This window comes from Acomys russatus, chromosome 15 (genome assembly GCF_903995435.1).
Source record: "Acomys russatus chromosome 15, mAcoRus1.1, whole genome shotgun sequence".
In the NCBI taxonomy this organism is placed as follows: Eukaryota; Metazoa; Chordata; class Mammalia; order Rodentia; family Muridae; genus Acomys; species Acomys russatus.
In genome coordinates this window covers 2,077,453-2,102,607 of record NC_067151.1, presented here as the reverse complement: position 1 = coordinate 2,102,607, position 25,155 = coordinate 2,077,453, and the positions used below count along the sequence as shown (strand labels likewise).

The following is a 25,155-nucleotide window of genomic DNA, read 5'->3' as shown; positions in this document are numbered from 1 at the left end:
CTGTGCCTGAGTTGACAGGCACATGCACATGCCCCAGCTAACACATGCACGCTCACACACTAGCCAGACACCATAGGATGAGGTGAGGGTAGTACCCCTGCAGGGAGATCTTAAAGAAGCAGCCTGGGCTCCACAGCAGCCAAAAGACACCTTGAGGCACCTGTGCTTCCTTTCACTTTGCATTGTACTTCAAGTTACTTGGGAAAACTGGAGCCAGAAAGTTGTATTATTGTGACCTTAAATTTTCTAAAACTAGGCAATGTATCAAGACCACATATCCATATAAAGATGCCTAAGAAGCAAGTTACTGCTTTCAGCTGAGTTAAGTCTCATGGTGCATGATGCAGATGAACCTTTCATTAAACATAAAAATAAACCACCACCAGATATACAGCAAAGTTATCAAAGATTTCAAAATGTGTCTGTTCAAATTCAACTACAGCAAGGCTTCTAAATTAAAGTGTGGTCAAGTGTGAATGAAATTCACTATTAGCCACCTCTCAGCATTTGGGATGCAGAAGAAGGAGGATCAGGATTTCAAGGCTGGCCCAGGCACATGAGACCCTGTCAAAAACAAAATTAACAAGGTCGAAGTTTAGGTTTTATTAAGTTTTAGGTTTCATCCAGGAATGCTGTTACACACCTATAGGTTGTTTAGTTTGAGGCCATTTTGGATACATAATGAGTTTTGTAAGGCCACCCTGAGCTACTCAGACCACATCTAAAAAAGAAAACAAAGAAAAAAGAAAAAGCCTTCAGCTCACTGTAAATAATAGAGAATTTCAAGAAACTTGAGCCATTAGTAAAAACAGAAAAATACCTGAAGTTTCATGTAAAATGTCCATTACTTTTTAAAATGTGAGTACATCACTATTTTTCAGGTATAACAAATTGCTCCTCTCTTAAGTTGTTAAATTAGTGATACAGCTCACAGTGCCTAGAAATACTGTAGGGAATATTTGATACAGTTTTTTTTTGGTGACACAAAGATACTATGTACCACACCTTCAAAAACAAAACAAACCAGTAGTTTAAAGGAATGAAATATCTAGAAAAGGGGAAGCTACAAGACTGCACAAGTATCTAAAAGCTTACAGCAGAACTGGTGCCTCTGATCAGTAGCTTTGGAAGTAGAGGAGTAGACAACTTTCCTAGGTCCCAGGAGGCCACACTCTTCCCAAATGCTGAGTAGCTGACTCTAAAGAGCTAAGGAGACTAAACCAGCACAATGCAGGAAAGCAAATTACTTCAAGCAGAAAAGACAAGAGCACCCCCAAGGATATTGTGTGAAATGCCTCTTGGCCTTAAGATACCCTGGACCCTTACTAGATAATGCATCTAGGGCAGCAGTTCTCAACCTCTGGGTTGAGACCCTTCTAGGGAGGAAATGTCACCTGTCAGATATTTACAATCTGTGACAGTAGCAAAACTGCAGTTAATAAGTAGCAACAAAATAATTTTACAGTTGGAGGTCACTACAACAGGAGGAACTGTACCAAAGGGACAAGCATGAGGAAGGTTGAGAACCGCTGAAAATCACTTCAGCTTCAAAGCCTTCCTGGAGGGGTGGTGAGCTAACTGACTGCAGAAAAGGAGTGAGGAGGAAGAGAGCTGTGCTTGTTATTCTAATTATTATTCTGTTGGAAGTGGAAGAGAAGGATGGCTTCTTTGAATACTATATAGCAAAGTAAGTGATGCTGGGAACTAGAGTAAAATACACCAAAAGTGAACTGACAACTATATTCATCTCATTTCAAAACTAATGATGAAGAATAAAAAAATTAAAAAAAAAAAAAAAATCGGTGTCTCTCCAAAATTCAATTACAAAGAAAGTATAAGGACCTGACAGAGAGGCCACAGAAGAGTACAAAACAAACAAGCTACCATGGAGATTTTTTTAACAAGAAACATACATAAAGGGAGATACAACATTAACTGTTTTAATCTGCATTTAGATACAGACACAGAAAACCTGAACTTCTGCAGTAAGCACAATATTGCAGCAAAAGTTAAGGAAAGATTCCTCTCCCCATACTCAACACTATAGAAAGTGTTCCACAGTGAAGGGAGTGGCAAGCACAGTGCTCCCTATCTGGGTAGCTCTAGGAGGGATTGCTCACTTCAACAGGACTTGCAGCAGGTACAAGGTCAAGAGATGAGCTCTAGGAAAGAGTTAGAGCCAACGGGGCTTCTTAAGGACTCAAAAGCTGCAGACAAATGCCATCTCTGCCTTAACATTCCTGCATAGTCAAGAGCCATAGGAACTTGGATTCTAAAGGGCACTGGGACCCTGGGAAGCTGCTGCCCTCTGCCCTGCATGTAAGGCTTCAAGATGGGCCTTGAGCTGGTGTTAACTCTAACTACATACTAGAAATCATACCAGGAACATTCATGTTCACAAAACTTGTTATTATGCTTCATGCACTCTAATTTCTTTCTCTGAAACATTTGTTGTAACCTTCCATCTCCTACACATACAGCTGTAAATCCTATGAGAGATGCTAGGCATTATAACATAAAGGCCTACCTAGCATTGTATTATGGAGAGTATATATAGATGTTATCAAATGCTAATGAAATACACAAATCAGAAAGGTTTCTGTTAATTGTTCATAATATGTTCAATTATATTTCATTATTAGTGTGTGTGTGATATCTACACATGCAAGGGTGTGTAGAGGTTAAAAAAAAATGTTTAAGAATTGGTCCTCGACCTTCCAGTGTAAGCTCCCAAGACTCAACTCAGGTTGTCAGTCATCCCACCTGAGTCATTTTATCAGTCTGACTTTAAATATTTCCATAAAGGTATTCTGACATAGCTCATAAAAGTCTCTATTTTTTTCCCAAGACATGTGATACTGAGAAACGGGAAATGTCACAGAAAGACAATAAACATGCAGTCACATAAGCCCTAATACAACTTAGTAAACTTTTGTTTAATAGCTACATATGTTCACAGCATTCCCAGACAACATTTATACCTATCACCACTACTTTAAAAATATTGCACAAGTAAAATTAAAACATCCAAAGCTCCTTTGAGTGTGGAAAAGCCCCTCCCTGACCTTGGTCTTATTCTGTAGGATTCCCCACAACTGTGTCCCAATGTGCACTAGAAGATGATGAACAGGAAAGACCTGTTCAAGAAACATGCAACTCTAGGATTCCAGGGGACTAGCTGGACATCTCTCAATGGTAAATTCCCTGGAATAGGTAAGTACCTCAGTCACTCCTACAACACAACTGAGAGGTTGGGGGGGCGGGACAGGACATAGACAGGAGAACACATGGGCTTTAATAGGGAGAGAAGGAAATTTCCAGAAATGGCCAATATAACAACAAAATTATCCTTGAAAAGAAAGGGTCTGAGCCAGAAACTGTCTAAGAAATATCCTCCCTAGTACTAAACACGCACTCACGCATGCACTCACGCATAACCCAAGCTAACAACTACTTTCCAAGCATAGCTTCCAAGGAAGCTCAGCCCTTGGGACAAGGTAAACTCTACCAATGCCCATGACTTTTCATTTCAGCCTTCACCCATGCCCCAATTAGTGGGCAGCACTAGAGTACTACTCCATGTTGACATTTCTTATGTGAGAGTGCTCCCATCTGATCTGTGCACAGGAGGGGGAATGAGGCTCCTCGGTCCTTTGTCCTTGCTGGCTCTAGGATGTCACATCTGACAGTACAGCTAAGCACTGTGTACTGACTCATCGCCTACATTCTCTTGGGTTTGACTGATCATCCTGAGATACTATGAAAGCTTCTTTAAAAAACAAACAACTGGGCTCACAGAAGCCATATCTTCAAAGAAAAGAAAATATCTACTGCCTTCTGCTACATAGCCTAGAATGTTTTTAATTAACATTAGGTTTAATTTAATTAACATTAGGTTAGGGGTTGGGGGAGATGAGGACTCATCTAGGGAAGGTACCTGCTGCCAAGTCTGAAAAACCTGAATTTGATCCCTGGAGCCATAGTAGAAGATAGGAGAACCTACTCCAAAAATTGCCCTCTGACCTACACATACACAAATACTAATTTTAAAACATCTAAGCCAACAAAAACTGAAGTTTCATAAATACCATAGGAAACTTGTTTCAGTGAGAAGTTGAACAAAATTAAACATTTAGCTTAATATTCTTTGTTTTATTCATTAAAGGACTATGGCTGTTCTTCCAAGGACTGTTCTTCCAGGGATGATAAAATGAACACTGTATTTCGTAGTTAGCACCAGTTTCACAACGAAGTACATTGAGGCTCAGAAGTCCCAGAACAAGATCAGAGAGCTGGGAGGCAGCAGGAGGTCAGAAAAGGCCATATCCTCTGTTCTGACCTACCCTCCCCAACATTTGTCTTAGGAATCTCTCCAAAGGCCTGATTCCCTAAAACCGATTCTGGAAGCCTTTAAAGTATCACTTTACTGAGAGTAGGAAAGCTGTGTTCTTATTTTCCACAGGTAGGACTGAGTCAAACAGGATCTTCCACACACTTCAGCAGAAGCCATGGGACTGACTGGCCTCCTAAAAGCAACACATACAGTCTTTTGCTATTCACCCTGCCTAGCCTTCTGGATACTTCTGAGTTACAACTTTACAGAGCTAATTCTTTTCTGAAATACTACTGTCTGCTTTGCTTAAAAAGAAAACAAACACAAGCAAACAACAAAAGAAACACATAGAAATCAAGGGGCTTCATATAAAAGTTTTTTGTTTAATTGCACTTATACAATCAGGATTGCTAAAGAACTTTGAAATTTAACATACCACATCTTTTTTTTTTTTTTTTAACCAATAAGTCTTGAAAAGCACTATTTATATTCAAATATTTGGCTACTTATTGCCTAACATTCTACTTTGCTATAACCTCCCAACTTGATGTTTCTACTAATATATTTGAAAGGTGTCTTGATTTGTAACTGTCTTTATTCGATTACTGTAAAAACTTCATGTGACTTTGTTCTGGGAGTCATGGTACTATTTGGCTCTAGAATAAAGTACCTCTTACCTCCTTTGAGTGACAGCTATGTTTCTGTGCAAACAGTATCCAGACCAAAGATAAGAAAGCAATCCAACTTTTCCTATCTGCCCAGCCACTTCTAAGCTTTATCAATTCTTTTCCAAACATCTCAGGATGTTTCACTTCTGCAAGTTTAAAGGCCAAAAATTCTTTTTAAGAGGCATATCTCCCAAATGTAAAATGGGATCAAGTTTTTTGTTTTCCCTTTCTTTTACTTTAGACAGTCAACAGAGGGTTTCTTATATAATAATGCTTAGCCCTCCTTTACTTACAACAGTTCAGGTACTATTGTTACTTAATCTCAATTTTGTTCAAATCAAAAGCATAATATGCACAAAATTATATGATACAGGCTCAAGCGGTGGTGCAGGGGGTGTACACTGTTAGCACTTTCTACTTCTAATTCTCAACCAACACAACCATGCTAATACAAAACATAAAAACTGCCTTTCTGCCTTTCAACTGGTTTCAATGTGTCATTTCTTGAATAGGATATCTTTCCCCCAATTTTAGATATTTGCCAAATGATCTCAAACTTACCTGTATTTAATTTAATTCACTTCTCATCTCAGACTTGTACCTGGCTGTAAATATAGCTTTTCGCTCCCCTGCCTCCTACCACTAAGTAAGTCCCAATTCCATGCTGTTTCTAGGTGCTTCTTCAGATCTGCCTCCAACTGAGTATGATGCATCCCCTGAATATGATACATCTCCTGCTAGGAGACCCATACTCTAAACTTTTCCACCATGTCTAGTCATTTCATGCCTGTCTCCCCTACTAAAAGCTATAACCTGAGAGATACTATTTCAGAATCTATGGAGAACATACTGTCTTATAGCCTTCCATGAAGGGTTAATAGTTTAAATGGTGTCATCTCAGGTGGAAGGAAGGAAGGAAGGTAGGTCGGTCGGTCAGCAGTTCCACATGTCAATGTTCAACAACAAATCCAAGCACAGTGCTTTGATGGAAATGTTCCTGATAAGCTCAGCCCCTATTTCAACATCTGCTCCCCGGGTGTTGGTGCTGTTTGGAGATACTATGGGGAAATGCAGCCTTACTAGAAATTTCTAGTCGATACAGGGCAGGCTTCCGGGAGTTTAATGCCCTATCTACTTCCAGTTCACTGTTCCCAGTATGTGGTTAAGATGTGACTATTCAGTTTTTTACTACCACTATGAGTGCCATTTTCCAGCCACGCATCCCCACCATGATGGGCTCTTACTCTTGTAGAATTGCACACCTAAATAAACTCTCTCTTTCTTAGGTTGCCTCTGAGTTGTGCTGTTTCATCATAGCAACAGATAAATTAAGTAATACACCAAATAATCCTACTCCCAAAACTGAACCACACATGCTCTGCTGTGGTAGCTGTTCTCTCTTTTCCCCAATCAGTGCCTTGATTTCTGTTCAACTGTAGCCTTCTTTGTTGTGATGGCTAGTCTTGATTGTCTGGAATTAACTAAAACCCAACTGGCTAGACATACCTGTGAGGAATTTTTCTTAATTAAATCATTTGAAATGGAAGGCATACTACCATTCCAGATGTTTGAGGTAGAAGACATAGCTTTAATCTAGATCATGAGGTAGGAAGACCTTCTGCTGCCAGCCTATACAAAGGACATGGAAGAAAAAAGTGTGCTCTTTTTGCCTGCTTGCTCTCATAGGCAAGTCCATTCCTTCTCTAGCACTAAAGCCTACCTCATTGGGATTTCAGCATACTGAGGACCAGCTGAGACATCTAGGCGTGGACTCAACTGGACTCTTGGATGTTTCATTGGTAAACTAACATTGATGGATTATAGCCTATAAGGCATTCTAATAAATTCCATAGATAGATAGATAGATAGATAGATAGATAGATAGATACATACATAATACATACATACACAGACAGACAGACAGACAGACAGACTGACTGACAGGTGATTCATACATACATATATGCCTACATATTCATTCTATAAGTTCTGCTCCTCTAAAGCAGTGATTCTCAACCTGTGTGTCACAACCCCTTTGGGAATCTAACAACTCTTTCACAAGGATCTCACAACCTGTATATCAGATATTTACGTTATGATTCAAGACAGTGGCAAAACTACAGTTATGCAGTAGCAACCAAATAGTTTGGGGGGAGGGGAAGCACAACAATATGAGGAACTGTTAAAACATCACAGTGTTAGGAAGCTTGAGAAACACTGCTCCATAGAACCTTACCTAATACATTTCAGATAGATGAGTAAGATAAAAGGTTAGCACAAGAGAAGGCATCAGCCCTGTAGCAGGAAGCCCTACAAAGAGATACTGGTACCCTGTCTTTGTTTCTTAATTACCATATGATGGACTGTTCCAACTGCTCTGAACTGGCAAGAGTACTTGCTGTGCTGTGCTGCTGGCTTAGATATGGCTAAACAACAACACTGGCTACCCACTGTACAGCTCATTTAATAAATATCTCCAAGACTGCTTCCCATTGCTCCAAAATCAACACTATACTTAAAAGGTTGAGTTTCCAGATACCACAAACCAACCACAGGACACAGAAACATGCCCAAAGAACTCTTTGGCCTCTTCAATGTCATTTACTGGTGTTGTCATTATCATTACCGTTTCCTTCGACAAGCCTTGAGATGTTATATCAAGATTTCACAAGTAAGAGAATAGGAACACAACTTCTCAAACTCTTGGGGCTCCCTAAGCCAACAGTCTACAAGCCATTTCCCAACAAGACTATACACATGGTCAATATCTCATCAACCTTTATGAAATATCTATAATGGGCATGTTCCTATCTTACCAGTGCTAAGTACCATGCCTAATAATAAGGCCCTGATGCTAAGCACAGAACAGATTGCCTTAGTCCAGTGTTACTGCTTTCCAACACACACCACTTCTACCCTGGCTCCTATTTCCTATTTACAATGGTGCCTTATTTCTTTCAATATCCCTGTTCTGATGACACTTGCCTAGCTCTCTATTTGGACGCTGCATATCTTCAAGGTCATTTTTGAAGACTCAACTAACTCAGCTAACTACATCCTGCTGGTAGTATTTCACCCCTTAAAGAAATGCTGTATTCACCAAGCACTGCACAGAGCTGGGCAGCAAGGTCCAAAAGCATGCAAAGACCTTCATAGTTCATATTCTAACAGCTCTCTTAACCTCCTCTAAGATTATCTCCCATACTAATCTGAACCTACCTCTCCACATCAGTGTATCCAAACATACTTCAAATCACAGGCCACATACTGGCTTCCCCATCCACACTTCTTTTTACACTTCTAACCCATGCTAGGTTTTCTATTTATTTTAACAAGCATGATACAGGACTGTACCTTTGTACTCTGTGTTATCAAAAAAGGCAGAATTTATCAATATTTTACAAACAGCCCTAAGATGTTACATAATCAGATCTACATTTATACAAGTATTCACTCATAACACTTACCCGGCCCCAAGAGTGAAGTTACTCAGCTCTTATTCTTAACAAGCAGTTAAAGTATCTTCTGAGAATTTCTCGTCCAAAATTCTTTGCATTCTAGCTTCTGGCTTCAGCCATGGGTTCCCATATTTATGTTAATTAAATCCACTAAGTTGAAACTAACTGTAAGGAATAATCGATCAAAATATTCTTCACAATAAACAGTCCTTATGGTACTGGAGAAACGCCTCAACAGTTAAGAGCACTGACTGCTCTTTTCAGAAAACCTGGGTTCAATTCCTACCCAGCCCCCACATGGCAGCGCACAACTGTATGTAACTCCAGGACCCAACACCATCACATAGATATACAGACAAAACATCACTAAAAATAAAGAAGGGAGGGAAGGAGGGAGGGAGGAGGGAGGGAGGGAGGGAGGGAAGAAAGAAAGAAGAAGAAAGAAAGAAAAGAAAGAAAGAAAGAAAGAAAGAAAGAAGAAAAAGAAAGAAAAGAAAAAGAAAAGAAAGAAAGAAAGAAAGAAAGAAAGAAAGAAAGAAAGAAAGAAAGAAAGCAAGCCAGTCTTCACAATCACCCAAGTCACAACAGTCAAGAATTGCTGAGAAGCTGATGGGCTGCATTGGATGTAGGTCTGTTGGTGTGGCTCAGTGATCCACAGCACCAGAGAAAGAGAAAGAAGGGGGGGATAGGGAGAGGGAATGGAGGGACGGAGGGAGGGGAGTAGGAAAAAAAGAAAGGCAAGGAAAGGAGGGAGGGGAATGTAGTTTATAAGTGCTGGTGCTAAGCAGCAGAAACATGAATATCATCTATCTCTTAAGCACTTTCAAATCTTATATACTAAAACCTTTTACAATAAAATTGTTCCTTGAAGGGAAAAACTGCTAGAGGACCATCACTTTCTTCCCTTCTACAGTCTCCACGCAGAAATCAACCCAATTTGAGATCATGCATCCTTCAAGTATCAGCTCCATTCTAAACAATGTACCAATACCATTTTAGCTAGATACACACACACACACACACTCATGGTGGAAAGGGTCCATCTTATCGAGTGATTAACATAAACTGCATGGTCCAAAAGCCAAGTAGCAGATTCCATCTCTGGCTCTCAATCTGGCTTTCTTTGGCACATGGAAAACTAAGCTTTCACAACTGATGGTTCCTGGGGTATGAGAATTGCAGAAAGTAGGGCTGTTGTAGCCAAGTGTCTTCATTTGAGTTTTACTGCTGTAAAGACACACCATAACCACAGCAACTCTTATAAAGGAAAACATTTAATTAATTGGGGTTGGCTTACAGTTCACAGGTTTAGTCAAGTATTGTCATAGAGGGAAGCATGGTGGCATGCAGGCACATGTGGTGCTGGAGAAAGAACTAAGATTTCTGCATCCGGATAGGCAGGCAGCAGAAAGAGAAAATGAGACCCCAGGCGTGGCTTGAGCATCTGAAACCTCAAAGTGCAGCCACAATGACACACTTCTCCAACAAAGCCATACTTCCTAATAGTGCCAGTCCCTGTTAGCTTATGGGGGCCAATTCCATTCAAACCTCTGTACATCGAACTACCCCCATACCTGACACACCTTTTGATTTTTTTTGAGTAATTTAGTGTTCCATGGAACAACAACAAAGAGACATCAATCACCAGAAACCTAAAAATACAAGCCCAAGAGAGATGAGTTTGAAGGAAACAGAATGAAAGAAAACCCTCACCCCATCCTACAAAATGTAGAAATGGAGGCCAATCCCAGTATTTTGACTGAAGGGAAGTTAAAAATCATAAAGTGTTTAGAAACTTAGCATGATAATAAGAAAACACACATTCTGCTGATGGGGAGGGAGGGGGAAGGAAGGAGGAGGGAGAAAGGATGGCAGGGGGAGGGGGGGCGCACAGAACAGATCCCAAGGGTTGCTGGCCATCAAGGTCCATCCACTAGGCAGGAAAAAAGTGGCTTTGACCAAGTAAAGGAATGGGCTCTGAAACCAACCTCCAATGATGACATAGAACAAAATCAATCAAGCACCATAGCTTTCCATAGTTCAGTCACTTGAGATAAAACCTCTCGCTTTCCTTGCTTTTCATTTCACTACTTGGAACAGTTTAAGAAGAGATGAGCCCTGGGGGAAAGCTCAACAAATGTGGGTGTTACCAAGAAGGGAAATGGAAACCTAACAAACATCTAGTGAATAAGGCAAAGATCCAGGGCTGGGCCTCCGGGCTAACACACTATCCTTTTTTTTTTTTTTAACTAAAGGCCAAGTTACTTGAGTCTGCCTTACTAGAGAGCTATAATCAGCTCTCTTTTCTCTGGGATGCACCACTGACTTCTAATTGGAGGGTTAGGAGCTACTCACAGCAAGTTTACCTCTAGCCAAACTCCTGGAAAGCTTGCCTCCTCTCTCCCTCTCTTCCCCCCTCCCCTTCCCTTCCTCCCTCTTCCTCTCCCTCTCATACCTGAATATAAATACTTGAGCTGCAGTTTTGAAGTTTGAATGAAACAAACAACAAAAAAAGAACTAATTTATGGAAGAAAAAAATTCAGAAAACCAGTCCAATTCTTTCTCAAGTGACTCCTATCTACCGAATAGCAGGTCCTTTGCAGCATGCTTTCTTCAATATTTACTGTTTACTCTTTAATTTGGACTATGAGATAGTAGGAAAACTCAAGATCCATTTAAGTGTTGTTAAGTTATTTAAGTTACTAGAGAATTGTAAAAATGAACTAGAAGCAGTGAGAAAGTGCTAGCTGGTACCTGCACTCCCAGTCCTGAGGAACCTAAGGTAAGAAAGATGCACTTTAGGCCAGCCTGTGCTAAACAGCAAAATCTGATCCCAACATTCATGAGCGCCTGTGGTAAAGGAGGCTGAAAGATGAAGGTGTGTCACAAAACAAGTTAATATGCATAAAGAACCAATGCAGCCTAAACTGAAGGAAAATAATTTTAAAAACAAACAAACAGAAGGACAAGACAAGACTTTGGGACCTGAAATAGGGCAGTGTTTTCTTAAACAGGGCTAAACCCAACAATAAACAAAGGAAAAAGTGGACTGGCATCCAATGTTTTCAACTTTCCCCAAAGGGCAGGAGAAGGAGTTACAGACTGTGGTGAGCTGTCATGTGGGTGCTGGGAATAGAACCCAGGTACTCTGGAAGAGCAATCAGTGCTCTTAACTGCTGAGCCATTTCTCCAGCCCCTTAGACCTTGAAATTAGAATGTAAAGAAATTATCTTTCAGAAAAAAGAAAGAAAGAAAGGAAGGAAGGAAGGAAGGAAGGAAGGAAGGAAGGAAGGAAGGAAGAAAGAAATTATCCTTCAGGCTGGTGAGGAGGTTCAACAGGCAAAGATGCTTCTGTCAAGCCTCATGATCCGACTTTGAGAGAACCAACAACCTTGAAGTGACCTCTGACTTAAGGTATGGTGCTATACACAATCAACCCTACACACACACACACACACACACACACACACACACACACACACACACACACGCCCATGCACACATAAATGTAGTTTTAAATTTGTTAATGATTTTTTTAATTAGAATTACCTTTTGTGGTAACATAATTTTAAGCTTACATAATCAGCTCAAAAAGAATGAATTTTTTAACAAAAGTGTGGTGCCATTAATAGTTGTGCTGGCCTGATAAAGCTGGTACCACACAAAGCACATTTTAAAAGAACATCTGAGCTGGAAATGCCTGCTCCTCTACAGAAGCAGGAGGACTAGCAAAGCACAGCTGGGTCCCACCAACAGCATTTCTAACAAGTTACCAGGAGCTCTAAATGCTGCCAGGACCACACAGGGGATCATCTCAGATTATCCTTTGGAGAATAAGACATGCAATATCAAGGATACAGTAATCACTTGACAGACTTCATTTATCCAACAGATGCTCAGTAATAAAATTAAGACACAAGGGTAACAGCCTAGAGGCTGCATAGGTTACAACCCAAAACAGCATGCTGAGCTGAGGGTTGCAACCACTGCATCTTCAGAACAAAAATGTATAGGGAATCTCTTGTGTACTGTATGGAAGCATTACCTATCAATAAAAGTCTGATGACCTATTATTTAAGACAAGAAATAGGAAGTAGGAGTGCTGAGAGAAAGAGATGAACTCCGAATTAGAACAAGAGACTGGAGATTTGTCCCGGTCTCTGAGGAAAATAGAGGCATGAAACTGAGTAGAGGTAACCAACCGTGTGGCACTATTTCGTTATTTCAGGAACTGGGGTGCGGAGTACAAACCTGCTTCTATAAAGATTCTCTTTGTACCCAGACTTGAAGAAGCCAGCCCTTTGTGCACAACCAGGGCCAAAAAACAGCCATCCTGAGGACTGATGTTGACCAGCCTGAGGATATTTGTAAGGAGTTATCAGTAAACACTGGCCATGCACATGAATTTCAGCATGTTCATAAAACATGAGCAGCCTTAATATAGCAAAGCTGGTCGTACATCTTGAAAGAAGTTAAATTACCATTCCAACTAGAACCTATGATGTTGGATTATTACTCTTGATGCAGATATAATTACCGTCCCTATCTTAGACTTTCATTACTGTGAAAAGACACCATGACCATGGCACCACTTATAAAGGAAAGCATTTAAGTGGGCTGGCTTACAGTTTCAGAGGCTTAGGCTTTTGTCATCATGGCAGGAAGCATGGCAGCTTGCAGGTAGACATGGTGCTGGAGAGACAAGAATTCTACGTCTAGACCAGAAGGAAGCAGAAGGGAGACTGGATTGCACAGTGGGTGGAGCTTGAGGATAGGTGACCTCAAAGCCTGCCGCCACAGCAGCACACTCCCCCAACAAGACCACGTCTACTCCATCAAGTTTAGTGCCGCAGTGTTTAAATGGCACTAAAGCCACACCCCTAAAAGTACCACTCACCATGGGCCAAGCATTAAACATATGAGTCTATGGGGGTCGTTACTATTCAAATCACCACACATACTAATCTGGACACAAGAGCTCACTGTGGGCAAACAGTATAATGGTGCCAGGACTAGGCATTGTTATTTAACCAGCTGTTGCCACATTACATTGTAAGTGATACAGCCAATCCAAAGGCTCCAATAACTCATTGTGAACTTTTGAATGCTGCCTGAAGTATAGGACTTTTCAGCAAGACATTGCAAATACATTGTTTAACAAGATGAACAAAATTGAAGCAAGACTTAACTATGCAGCTGAGAGCAGAGAGAAGCCGATGGCCATGGCTTTCAGCGTCTAAGCAGTAAAGGAGGCAAGGTGGGAGCAATGGGAGAGAAAAGAGCTCGAGTTCTAGTTCGGAAGGCAGCTCACAATAAAACCCCTCTTAGAAATGAGGGTAACAAGCACAAGGAACTCCTTAACTGAACATGCTACAGATCTGTGAATGTTTCACCTGGTTTTAAGAAAATTTACTAAAGGCTGGAGAGATGGCTCAGTGGTTAAGAGCACATGTCAGAGGTCATGAGTTCAATTCCCAGCAACTACATGGTGGCTCACAGCCATCTATGATGTGATCTGATGCCCTCTTCTGGCCTGCAGCCATACATGCAGACAGAGCACTGTATACATAATAAATAAATAAATAAATAAATAAATCTTTAAAAAAAAAAAAAAAAATACTAAAATCTGACAGGTTACCACCAGACAAGGCTACAGGGTTAAGAGCCTACCTATCTCCAAAAGCTGTAAGCTGCAATACAAAATCAGGAATAGCTTGGCTAGCTTATGTCTGTGTTTTCTAGAAGTCCCTGAAAAACAAAGGTACACAATCCTCATTAGATGCTATGAGGACTCAACTTAACCTGAGAAGTAACTTCTGCTGTGGTGGGAGTCAGTCTTAAAAGTCCTCCATGATCAGCGGAGGGGAAGCACTGCTTTCAGATCCATTTGTTCAGGTGCAGTGAAGGCCCAAGCTGGCCGTCCATAGGAAACTCCTTCAGTGACTGCTGGTCAAACTACTCTGCTGCTGGACTTAAACATACTACCCCTGGAGACACTCAAGTCCAGGTATTGGGGGCAGCTCCCCCAGGCAAAAAGGAGAAAAACAGCAAACACTGAAGCAGAAGGACTTGTGGTGGTTGGGGTACAGTCCAAGTTCAGCAATGCCCTGCCCAGCAGCAAACACCTAAGCAGCCAGATTTCTCATCAGGCACTAAGGTGTCAGTGTGAAGATTCCAGGTCAAGCCTAAGGCCGCATAAGAGGTATAGGCTGAAATCATTCATAATGTGGTCAAAGGGAGTATGTGCCAGGTGCCAACATAGGGTCTTTCCAGGCAACATTACAAAGAGACCACTATAAATGGTAAGCTTCCCTAAGTGAAATTTTAGGAGACTACAGCTAAATACTGTAGAAGTGGAAACACAGCCATTGACATATCACACAGTATGCCAGCAACCAAGGATATTATTAGTCATTGAAGACCTTCTGAAGTTTTCCCAAGGGGGCTACAGAAGAGGAAATTCACTGTGTATCTCCAGGGACTGCAGTGTGGAATCTCCAACACACAATGTAGAGAACATATTCACACACAACTCATCGTGTTGACCCACATCTATGCTTCCTTCCACCTGTCTCAGATGTGCATGAAAGTTTTTAAAAAAAAAAAAAAAAAAAGCTGCCCAACCAGCCACATGGCAGAACCTCCGCTGACAGCAACTAGAGACTACTGCAGCTCTGTCCTGAGAGATTTGAGCACAAGAGACACCGGCTGACCAGGACAACGAAGCTGTTACTGGGTTTGCTCCTTAAGCAGAAGTCATGGGACTTTGTGACCTGTGCACCAAGCATTAACATCAGGCTCAGCTACATTTTAGAGTTATCTACTTACTCTGATTCCTGAGTCCTCTAGACCAAATACTGACCAACCAGACAAAGGAAGAAATCTGAGTGCTTACCACTTGCTTCATCTATAGTAAGAACAGGCTTCATTTTTATTTATTGGTTAAACAAGTGTTGCTTCAGTATATAAAAAAGAACCTAATGAAAGATGAAACTTGAAGGCTGAAAATGGCAATGGGCTGCCCATTAAAACATCAGAAATTGGTGCTTTACTTGCAACAATCTCCCTGAACCTAGAAGGTGCTAACAGTGAGAATCAACCCTTACCACTATATTAGTGTGACCAGAAGGATCTTCCTTTTGTTTTTTAAGCTTTTCATAAAAGAAAGATGTCAATCTGTGTAATACACCTAGAGAAAAGTGACAATTTGTTTTCAGAAACCCGAAGCTCATACTGTCAGGGCTTTCTGTGTTGTCTGCTTCAACTGACATGCTACTACTGACACACCCAAGAAATGCCTTCAGTCTCTCCTTCAGGAGTCCCACAGCTGGAAACACCCTCCTACACTGAACTGTTCACCTCTAAGAAGCTGATGACAACCACTTCATCTGCTTAGGTATTACATCTCACCTACTGAACTGAGCTCTACGGAGACCAGTGCCTTAGAACTCCCAGCTCAACCTCAAAACACTGAAAAATGTGTTCAGCATACATATATACATACATACAAGAATACAGTGATGTATCCTTGACTACATTCCGGAACAACAAAACCATGGAGGCCTTAGCAGAGAAATTAAATAAAACTATTTCTATATGACTGTACTTAACATTAACTTACAAGAGCACCAGAACGGGTGGTTCAAAACCTTGTTTTAACAAGTGCAACAATTTTTTTCAGTTGGTCAATAAGCCTACACTTTTTTTTTTTTTAAGTAGTTTGTGTAAAACAGCAGGCCTTCATTTGTTTTCAAGATTAATCTGTCATGAACAACACATGATGGATTAAGTATCTTTGGGTGGGGCTTGGTAAATTTAATCTGATCACTCAGGAGATTAAAACAGGTAGATCCCTGTAAAATTAAGGCCAGTTTAACTACACAGTGAGCTCCACACCAGGCAGGGACAGAGTTAAGACAAAAACAAAAACAAAATACAGTGAAAGGCACCTGAGGACTAACACCCACTTCGTCCTCTGACTTCCACACACATACATGCCACATGTATATGCACATATGCATGCACACACAAACCTAGCTTGGAGTTCAAGTCCAGACTGAATTAGACAGTGATCTTTCTAGACCAGCCAGGTTATAGCCCTGTCTCAAAACACAAACACATCTTTGCTGTGGCCTGTGTCTCAACGTGCTGCTGCCTGAGAACTACAGAGGTTCAATTTGTCTCAGTTCCCACAAATTATCTTCAGAACAAGAATCATTCTTCCATGGTATAGCCAACATCACAGAAAGCACAAAAGGTTTAGGAGCCTGAATGTTTAAACGTATCTAACTTGTAGTATCATGCATTACAATCATTCTCGACATTAGTAGGTGACTGCTTAATATATTACCAGCCTGTCCACCCTTTGCAGGCTATGAAAGAATATAAGTAAAGGGCTTACCTATTATTTATTGGTTTTAAACTTTACAAGTTATTATATGTCTATTATTTATAGTTTTAACATTTTAACATTTAACACAGTGTGAGAATGGAGATCAGAGAACAACTGGTAAGTTCTTTCCTTCCACCACGTAGGTCCCAGGAATCAAACTCTAGCAGCACCTTTCCCTGCTCAGCAACCTCACTAGCCCTTTTCATCGTTTCCTATTCCAGTTCCTAACTTGCTACTTGAGACTGTGTTACTGTATAAACACAAAGGCATCATTGTCATTGCTAGTCTTTCACGATTCATGTTAACATATGAAACACTGTCCACATTTTGACATTTCAGGAGCAAATGAAATCTAGAACACTCCACTAACTGCACAAGAAAATACAGGAAAGTTCCTATTCTGCCTTTATTTTTTGATGACTTCCAAAGTAAGAATGGACAATGAAGAAATAGCTGTGTGAAACTCTATAAAGTCAATTTAAGGCACTTAGAAAATATGGTTTAGAAATATTTCAGATGATAGTATAGGCCTACAAGGTGACCAAGATTAAAATCAAGCCAATCATTCTTAGTGGTAACTGTTCATTGTATTGCTCAGCCCGAGATTCTTACTGTTTACATGCAGACTATCACGTACCCCAAGTATTGTTGTATAACCTTGCCTCCCTGTTTGACCTGGGCAAGGCAGAAGGAAGAGGCGGAGCCAAGATTCCACAGGGCTTGGGGGACAGAAGGAGAGAGGTACCTGAGGAAGGAGAAGAGCAGACTCACCACAGCCTCGGAAAGAACCATGTGGGGGCCAGGAGGAGGAACTGAAGATCCACATGGAAAGAACTGGCCCAGAAGAACAGCATAGATGGGAAGTAGCCCAGATAGAAATGATTACAGCAGATGGCATGGGATAGGGGCTGGGGAACAATGGGAGATAGTGTAGGAGGTTAATATCTGCCCAGCCCCAGGTAAAATAAGGCTTATTCTAAAATACAACAGGTGTCTTATATCTTTTATTGACTATAATAGTGGGTTAGATAGTTCTACCATAATAATAAAATCATTATGTTTTTATATTTTCTGCAATAGTTGATTATGTATCTATATACATAAACTTATCAAAACACTGACGATGTTGTTACAAATATGAAAATAAAAATTGTGGACTGACAATGTTGTTACAAATATGAAAATAAAAACTGTGGAATTAACATTCATCTAGTATTACTTCAAAAGGACAATTGTACATTTTTACTCTGTATCAATCAAGTATTTTGAAAAGCATATGTCCTCCATACAGACTCACCATCTTTTCTCAATTTTAGGCAATAGCTACCACTTTTTGAAACCTGCACGCGTGCGCGCGCGCTCTCTCTCTCTCTCTCTCTCTCTCTCTCTCTCTCTCTCTCTCTCTCTCTCTCTCTCTCTCTCTCTCTCTCTCTTCTCGTGTGTGCACGCATGCACACTCAGAGCACACGCAGGTGTGAGTATAGCTGCCTACACAGTCAGAAGGATCAGATATCATGAATGTGGAGTTACTGTCCTCATATACCCACATTCATTGTCACTCCTTTTACATTCAACTCAAATTTCACTTTAAATATTATCATATTTTATTTTATGTTTATACATGTTTGCCTGCATGCCTGTTTGTACACTGTGTGAGTGCCTGGTGCCCCAGAAGGCCAGAAGAGGACACTTTAGTTCCCAGGAACTAGAGTGACAGATAGTAGTGAGCCACCATGTGTAGATACACAGGTGCTGGGAGCTAAACCTGGTCCTCTGCAAGAGCAGCTAGTGCTTTTGCCTGCTGAGATGTCTCTCAGCCCCAAGGACACTATCACTTTTTACCTACTGAAAGTTTACCTTTGCTGACAAAAAGATGTGAGTTAACTGAAATTATGCGGATCCACGGGCCCACAGCTTGGGGAGGAAAACAGGCCAATGGAGAAATGTTGTAACTGCTATAAAAATTAATCAAGTTACATATGACTTTTACAACTCTTCCTCATAAAAAACATCACATGACAAATCAAAAAGTGAAAAGAATGCCAGTTGTGGTGGTGAATACTTTTAATGCCATCACTCCAGGTACCAATGAATCTCAGCTTTCAAGAGCAGCCTGGTGGTCTAACACAAGTTCCAAGCCAGCCAATATTCATAGTGAGGCCCTGTCTTTTTTTTTTTTTCCTCCCTCTCTCTCCTTTTTTTTGGAGGGGGTGGGGGGGTCAGGAGGCGGTGGGGAGGGGGTAGTGATTAAATGAAAATAATCATGAAGAGAGAGTGTCATAAAGGGAAACAATCCTATTGGCCACTGGTGCCGGAAATAAAGTATTTTCATATCATGAAATAGCAGAAGTTAAAACATAAAAGTACTTAATATTGCTTGTAAGAAAAAGCAAATTTAGATTTCACTGAAGGGATAGATATATGGCTGAGATGGCAGAGTGCTTGCCTGGTGTGCACTGACTTTGATCTTCAGGACCATACACACAGGACATGCCTACAATCCCGACACTCAGGATGTAGAGGCAGGTGGACCAGAAATTCAATGACTTCCTCAGCTGTATAAAAATTTCTAGACAAGCCTCAGCCAGAGACCTCATCTTTAAAGGGGAGGAAAAGGATTCCCCAAGGAACTTTTGAAGAAATTTCATGATTTTCCAGTATAGAGCTGAACAAATGAGTCACAGACATTCAAGCTTCAGAGCGTTGGAAGTAAGCGTAAGCCAGGAGGCTGGGGAGGTGGCGGGATAAGTAGTTACACAGGCCTTCTCCACTGTGTGAAACTTGCCTTCTTTTGTCAGTGATTTGAGCTTCATCTTCCAGTGTGACAAATACCAGGGTCACGGGGACATGCTGCTTATATGTAGAGAGCCAACCACAGACTTACAGGAGAAATTCCTGACAGGCAAGCTCAAAAGCACGTATATTTTTATTTTGATTAAAATTTCACTGAATTTATCCTTCAAAATGTGTTCTCACTCGCTACAGTAACTTGATTCTAACGTTATTCATGGCACAAAAACCTGTTGTTCAATAATATGGTCCTGGCAACATGACAATAACTAGTTGAAAAAGTAAAAATAAAAAACCATTTTCAGTTGCACTTATGGGCCTGTTAAACTAAAAGGGGCAAAGATTGATGAGCAAACCTGTTTAATAAGGGATTTTTTTTTAAGGACACAAATCATGAAAGAGGACATAAAGCTAATTTTCTTTCTGGCTTTAACCATCTAACACTTTTTTTTTTTTAATTTCTGTGGTGGACAAGTGCATAAAAATTTCTACAAGAGCAAAAATGTAAAATCCAACGTGCAGTTTAACAAGTTTCAAAATGCCTGTTTTATCTAACTGTATAGAAACTCACTGAAATATATAGACTTGCATGTTGCTAATCATTCGCTAATGATATTTTTCAAGTTCCTTACAATAAAGTTTTAATTGGAAAGAAAAAAATACGTAAAAAGAGCATTTTACACTTTTGTATATGGCAATATTACCTCTGGAAGGAATCTCAAGAAATAGCACTGCTTGATGCAGGAAGAAGACCCGAGTGCCTGAAAGCTAGTGTAAAAGCCTGCTTTACTCCACACTTTCTTAGATTTTTTTATTTGATCATAGAAAAATATTCAATTGTTCTTGATACTACTGAGTTACAAGAGAAGCAAAAGCAGAGAGTCATAAAGAGATGGGCAGGGCCCCAACTCATTAAAGGAGTGTCTAGAAGCCACCTGCACCTAAAGCTGCAGAACATGCTGAGAACAGTCCAGTCCATGAGAAACCTACGGCGAGGGCTCTTAAGACCACCTGACGTGAGCACCCCTAGAAAGATGACAGGCTTCAAGCATGAGAACACAGTCACTCTGGAACCAGCAAGTATAAAGGGAAGAATATTTCCATGCACGATGAAAGGTCAGAGTAGCTAACCATTCGCTGTAAGGCTCTTGACATCCTCCCTCCTAAATGATAGAGGAGCACAGTGGGAGCACAGTGGGAGCACAGTGGGAGCACCTTCCATCTGAATGCAAATCAGCCTTTGCCAGCAGTTACTACACATGGCCACCACAAGGACACCTCCCACACACAGTACTTCACATGCTCGATACTTCCAAGCCTCACACTGCATTTACATAAAACAGAAATATTACTACCACCCTGGTGTCTTCTTGGGAGGAGGGGTGGGGTGGCACAAACACAAGCAAACACAGTTCACTTGCTTCGTGTTGGAAAGGAACACTCAAAAAGTATCTGCTATTTTTCAATTGCTACCCAACCTGATGATAAATCCTAAAACAGATTTGTTTTTGTTTTCTTGATGCGGAACTGGTAGATTATAACTCATTATGCAGCCTAAGCTGTTTTTAACCTTGCACTCAGCCTCCTCAGAACTAGGATTGCAGGAAGCCACAAAAAGCATTCTTTTCCTCAAAGCTACTTTGAAGAACATTTTGCATTTCTAACTCTTCCTCCAAGACAACCAGCAACACACATAAGTGAAGCTACATTTGTCTAAAAACAAAGACCCTGAAGGGAGAATCAAATAAAGACAAAGCTACAATGAGAAGGAAACAGATGCCCCTGCCTCTCACTACTGCACCTGACAGCATGGAGTGTAAGACAGTGAGGTACCATAACTAAAAAACTTCCACCCCTAAATGATAAGGATAATTACTGCTCTGAGTAACTTTCATCAAATTTTAAGATATTTGTGTAATTCCTGGCATCTTCCAATATAGGCAAGATTCCTTGTCTACTATCATGCATAGTCTAGTAGAACAGGAAGTAACTAAAAGCAACATGTACTTAAAGTATTCTAGGGGCTAACTCCACAAGGACAGCACTGATTATCAAAACCGCTGTGTCTGCTTCCACTTTTACACAGGTTCAGGGTACATATCTAACTCTATTTCATAAAGCTCCCAAAGTTCTACTCATCTTCTACACCCTCGTGAGCTCAGCATACACAGCCACACTAGAGGTGACCTCAGCAGAAACACCCACATCCCATGTGAGCTTAGCCTCACTAACCTAACAAGTGGGAAGGGGCAGGCAGCTCTCTGAAGTGTGAATTTTAAGCAGTAACGCAGTACTGAAGATCTGTGGTTTCCAGACCTCTAATTTTACAACGAAGGAACTACATATACCTTCTACTGCAGTCTGAGAATTAGATAATACTGTCCCTCGCTCTGCTGGCAAAAACAAAACAGATCTTCAAGGTAAATAAATGAAGATGATCCACCAGTCAAAACTCAGACAGTCACTGTAAATAAATGAAGATGATCCACCAGTCAAAACTCAGACAGTCACTGTAAATAAATGAAGATGATCCACCAGTCAAAACTCAGACAGTCACTGGCCTCTCTTACTTAGGTTATCTTTAATTCAATGAACTACTGAGTCCTTCCTCTTTTTTCTTCAATTAACTAGACTCTATTCCTTGCCAAAAACAAAAAACAGAAACAAAAATCTGTGAATCTTAGAAAACCAAATAAGATAGAGGCCAGTGAAATTCACAGTACAGCAACAAGCATGCTGAGAGCAGGCTAGGCTACTGGGAGACAAAGAACCAAACTGCAATGGCAAAATGGTAGGCTTGGAGGCCTAACACTGCTACAGAGGAGGAGAACATAGATAACTCAAGTCCCTAAGAAGACTGTGTTCTAGAATACATGACAACTAGCCACGACACTACAAAGCTATGGCTGCCCAAAGTTGGGTGCCAAAATGTTTTAAATGAAAATCCCAATTGTTCTATTTACCATTCAAGACTCAGGAGCCAGATGCTAAGGTGAAAACCTGCTCAGAGAGGCAGAGAAACCACCCACTTGACCTTCCTTCTTAGTTCACATCACAATGCAAAAAGGCTCAAAAAGCTCAATAGCTAGCTCAGCTGACAGTCCACAGGAAAAGGCCAAAACCCTCAAGGCCAAAGGCTTGCTAGCTCAAAGCTCAAAAAACCAATGGCCAAGGAGCTGAGCTAAAGAGCTAAAAAAGCCAAAGAGCTCCTTCTACTTCTCAATGCTGTCTTAAATACCCCTCAACTCAAAGTCCCTCCTACTCTTTAATCCCTATCAGCTGGTTTCTTGCTCCAATTCTTCACCTAAAGTCAACTTTATTAAATCCTGTGTACACACATCACTTGGATTAAAGGAGTGTATTCTGGCTCAACCACACCAAACAAAAGACAAGTTTTTACTGTTCACAATCTCAGGGATCACAACAGGATCAAAGACAGGATTTTGTAGGTCACAATCTATGGGATCAAATATTCTGTAACAGCCCCCAGCTGTAACAGCACTCCATTTCTCCTTACTACCTCATGGCTTGTGAGCTGGGGTAACTGAAAAAATACTACACAACTCCAATTCCCACCCTGACTCCCTTATTGTATTTCTAATACAAGAACATCCTTCTCAGCAGGACGTGATGGTGCACAGCTTTAATCCCAGCACTTGAGGCAGAGGCAGGCTGATAGTTCTGAGTTCCAGGCCAGCCTGGTCTACAAAGCAAGTTCGTGACAGCCAAGGCTACACAGAAAGACCCTGTCTTGAAAACAAACAAAAGACAAACAAAAAGAGCATCCTTCTCACCCTTCATGACAGGTTTATCTGTGTATTTCTATAAGGAAAAAATTACAAAAGAAAACACTCAAGTTTAGAAGGCAGTGTCTACTAGCTGGCATATAACAAAACATACAATAACAGACAGGATCTACTTATTAAATACATCGTTCCTAATGTATATCAGCACTTTACATGTATTTTTATTTTCCTAAAAGTGTCTGTCTCTCTCTCTTCACCCCTCTCTCTCCCTCCCCCCTCACTGTGTGTGTGTGTGTGTGTGTGTGTGTGTGTGTGTGTGTGTGTGTGTGTGTGTGTAGTTTCTGGTTTATGGATGCAAAAAGAGACAAAGAAATAAGGCCATTCATCTAGAACCTAACATTCTCTTGCCTCCAACTTATTCTATTTTCCCATTATTTCAAGACTTGTTCTGTTTTTCAAATTCCACAAGTCAATCAGTGGTACATGTTGCTATAAAGAAATTCCCAGACGCTCAATTTTACCAATGAAGACTCAGGAGCCAGGTGCTGAGGTGAAAACTTGCTCGCTCAGAGTGTCAGAGAAAGCATCCAGCTGACATTCCTATTCTGCCTACATCCCAGAAGGAAAATGGAGCTTCTACTCAGCTCACGTTCCAAAAGGAAAAGGTCCCTTTTCTTTCTCCACACTGCCTTAAATACCCTCAACTCAATGGCCCTCCTTTCTGTTTACTCCCTGTCAGCTGGTTTCTTGCTCTACCTCTTGACCTAGGGGTAGCTTTATTTAATCCTTTTTACAGAAAGCTTTTGGATTAAAGGTGTATGCTAGGGCTAAGGCACATCACAAGTACAGGTTTACAGTAAACAGAAAGCTCTAGGATCAAAAATTGAGCCAAACCAAAATTAGAAACGGGTTTTTACAGTTCACAATCTTAGAGGTTCACAATCAGATCAAATATCCTGCAACAGGTATATATCATGAAATAAATTTAAGGGTCATATAATAAGGGTAGGGGAAGTCTTTCTGTGCAGCACAGGCTGACCTAGACATCACAATTCTCCTGCCTCAGCTTCATAAATACTAGGATTACTTTCAGACTTTGAAAAACTGAAACATTAGTCATAAGAAAAATTGAAAATGCGGAACAAGAAACTCTATCTCAAAAAACCAAAAGAAAGAAAGAAAGAAAGGAAATACAGAACAAAACAGAGAACACAAGGAACACAACACAAAACTGAGGACACTTCTTGAAGACGGCAGACTAAAATGTCTCTCTATATGACCTCAGTAAAGAGAAAAATCATTAAGACAGACAGAAAAATAAAGCTTTAAAAATTCACTGGCAGTGACAGAATACTCCAGCCAGACACAGCTCCAACAGGGGCTCCTGGTATGGAGAGGGAAGAAGTCCCATTAAGAAGAAGCTGATGCCTCAAGAATAGGCTGCTGAGTGAGAAAATCCCCAAATAAAGCTGAAAATGACATACTGAAAACATGCACAAATCTAAGTGGAGAATCATGAAGAGCAAGCAACCTGACTTCTCCAAAAGATCACAATTCCATGCAGATAGGCAAACAGGACAATGCTGTATCAAGACTCCAAAAGCTTACTAGTAAAAATGGTAAGTTAACCTCAAGAGGATAAAAATAAACATAAATTCACTCCATGACCTGGAGAAGGTGGTCACACGCAAATATCCACAAGTCATCAGGAGAGAGGGAGGAAAAAAGTAGTATGAATAAGAAAGTCAGGAAAATGGAAAATTCTCCA

General features: G+C 40.7%; 1 protein-coding gene across 5 annotated transcripts in view; it reads right to left on the bottom strand.

Moving 5' to 3' along the window:
• Window positions 1-25,155, bottom strand: part of Tbl1xr1 (TBL1X/Y related 1) — a 146,482-nt gene that overhangs the window by 77,138 nt on the left and 44,189 nt on the right. The window contains exon 1 of one of the 5 annotated variants that reach the window (XM_051156970.1): window positions 17,597-17,620. The exons of the other annotated variants lie outside the window; for them this stretch is intronic. The gene's annotated coding sequence lies outside the window, so the exon portion shown is untranslated. Of the gene's footprint in view, window positions 1-17,596; window positions 17,621-25,155 lie in introns of those variants that run through there. 5 annotated transcript variants of the gene reach the window in all.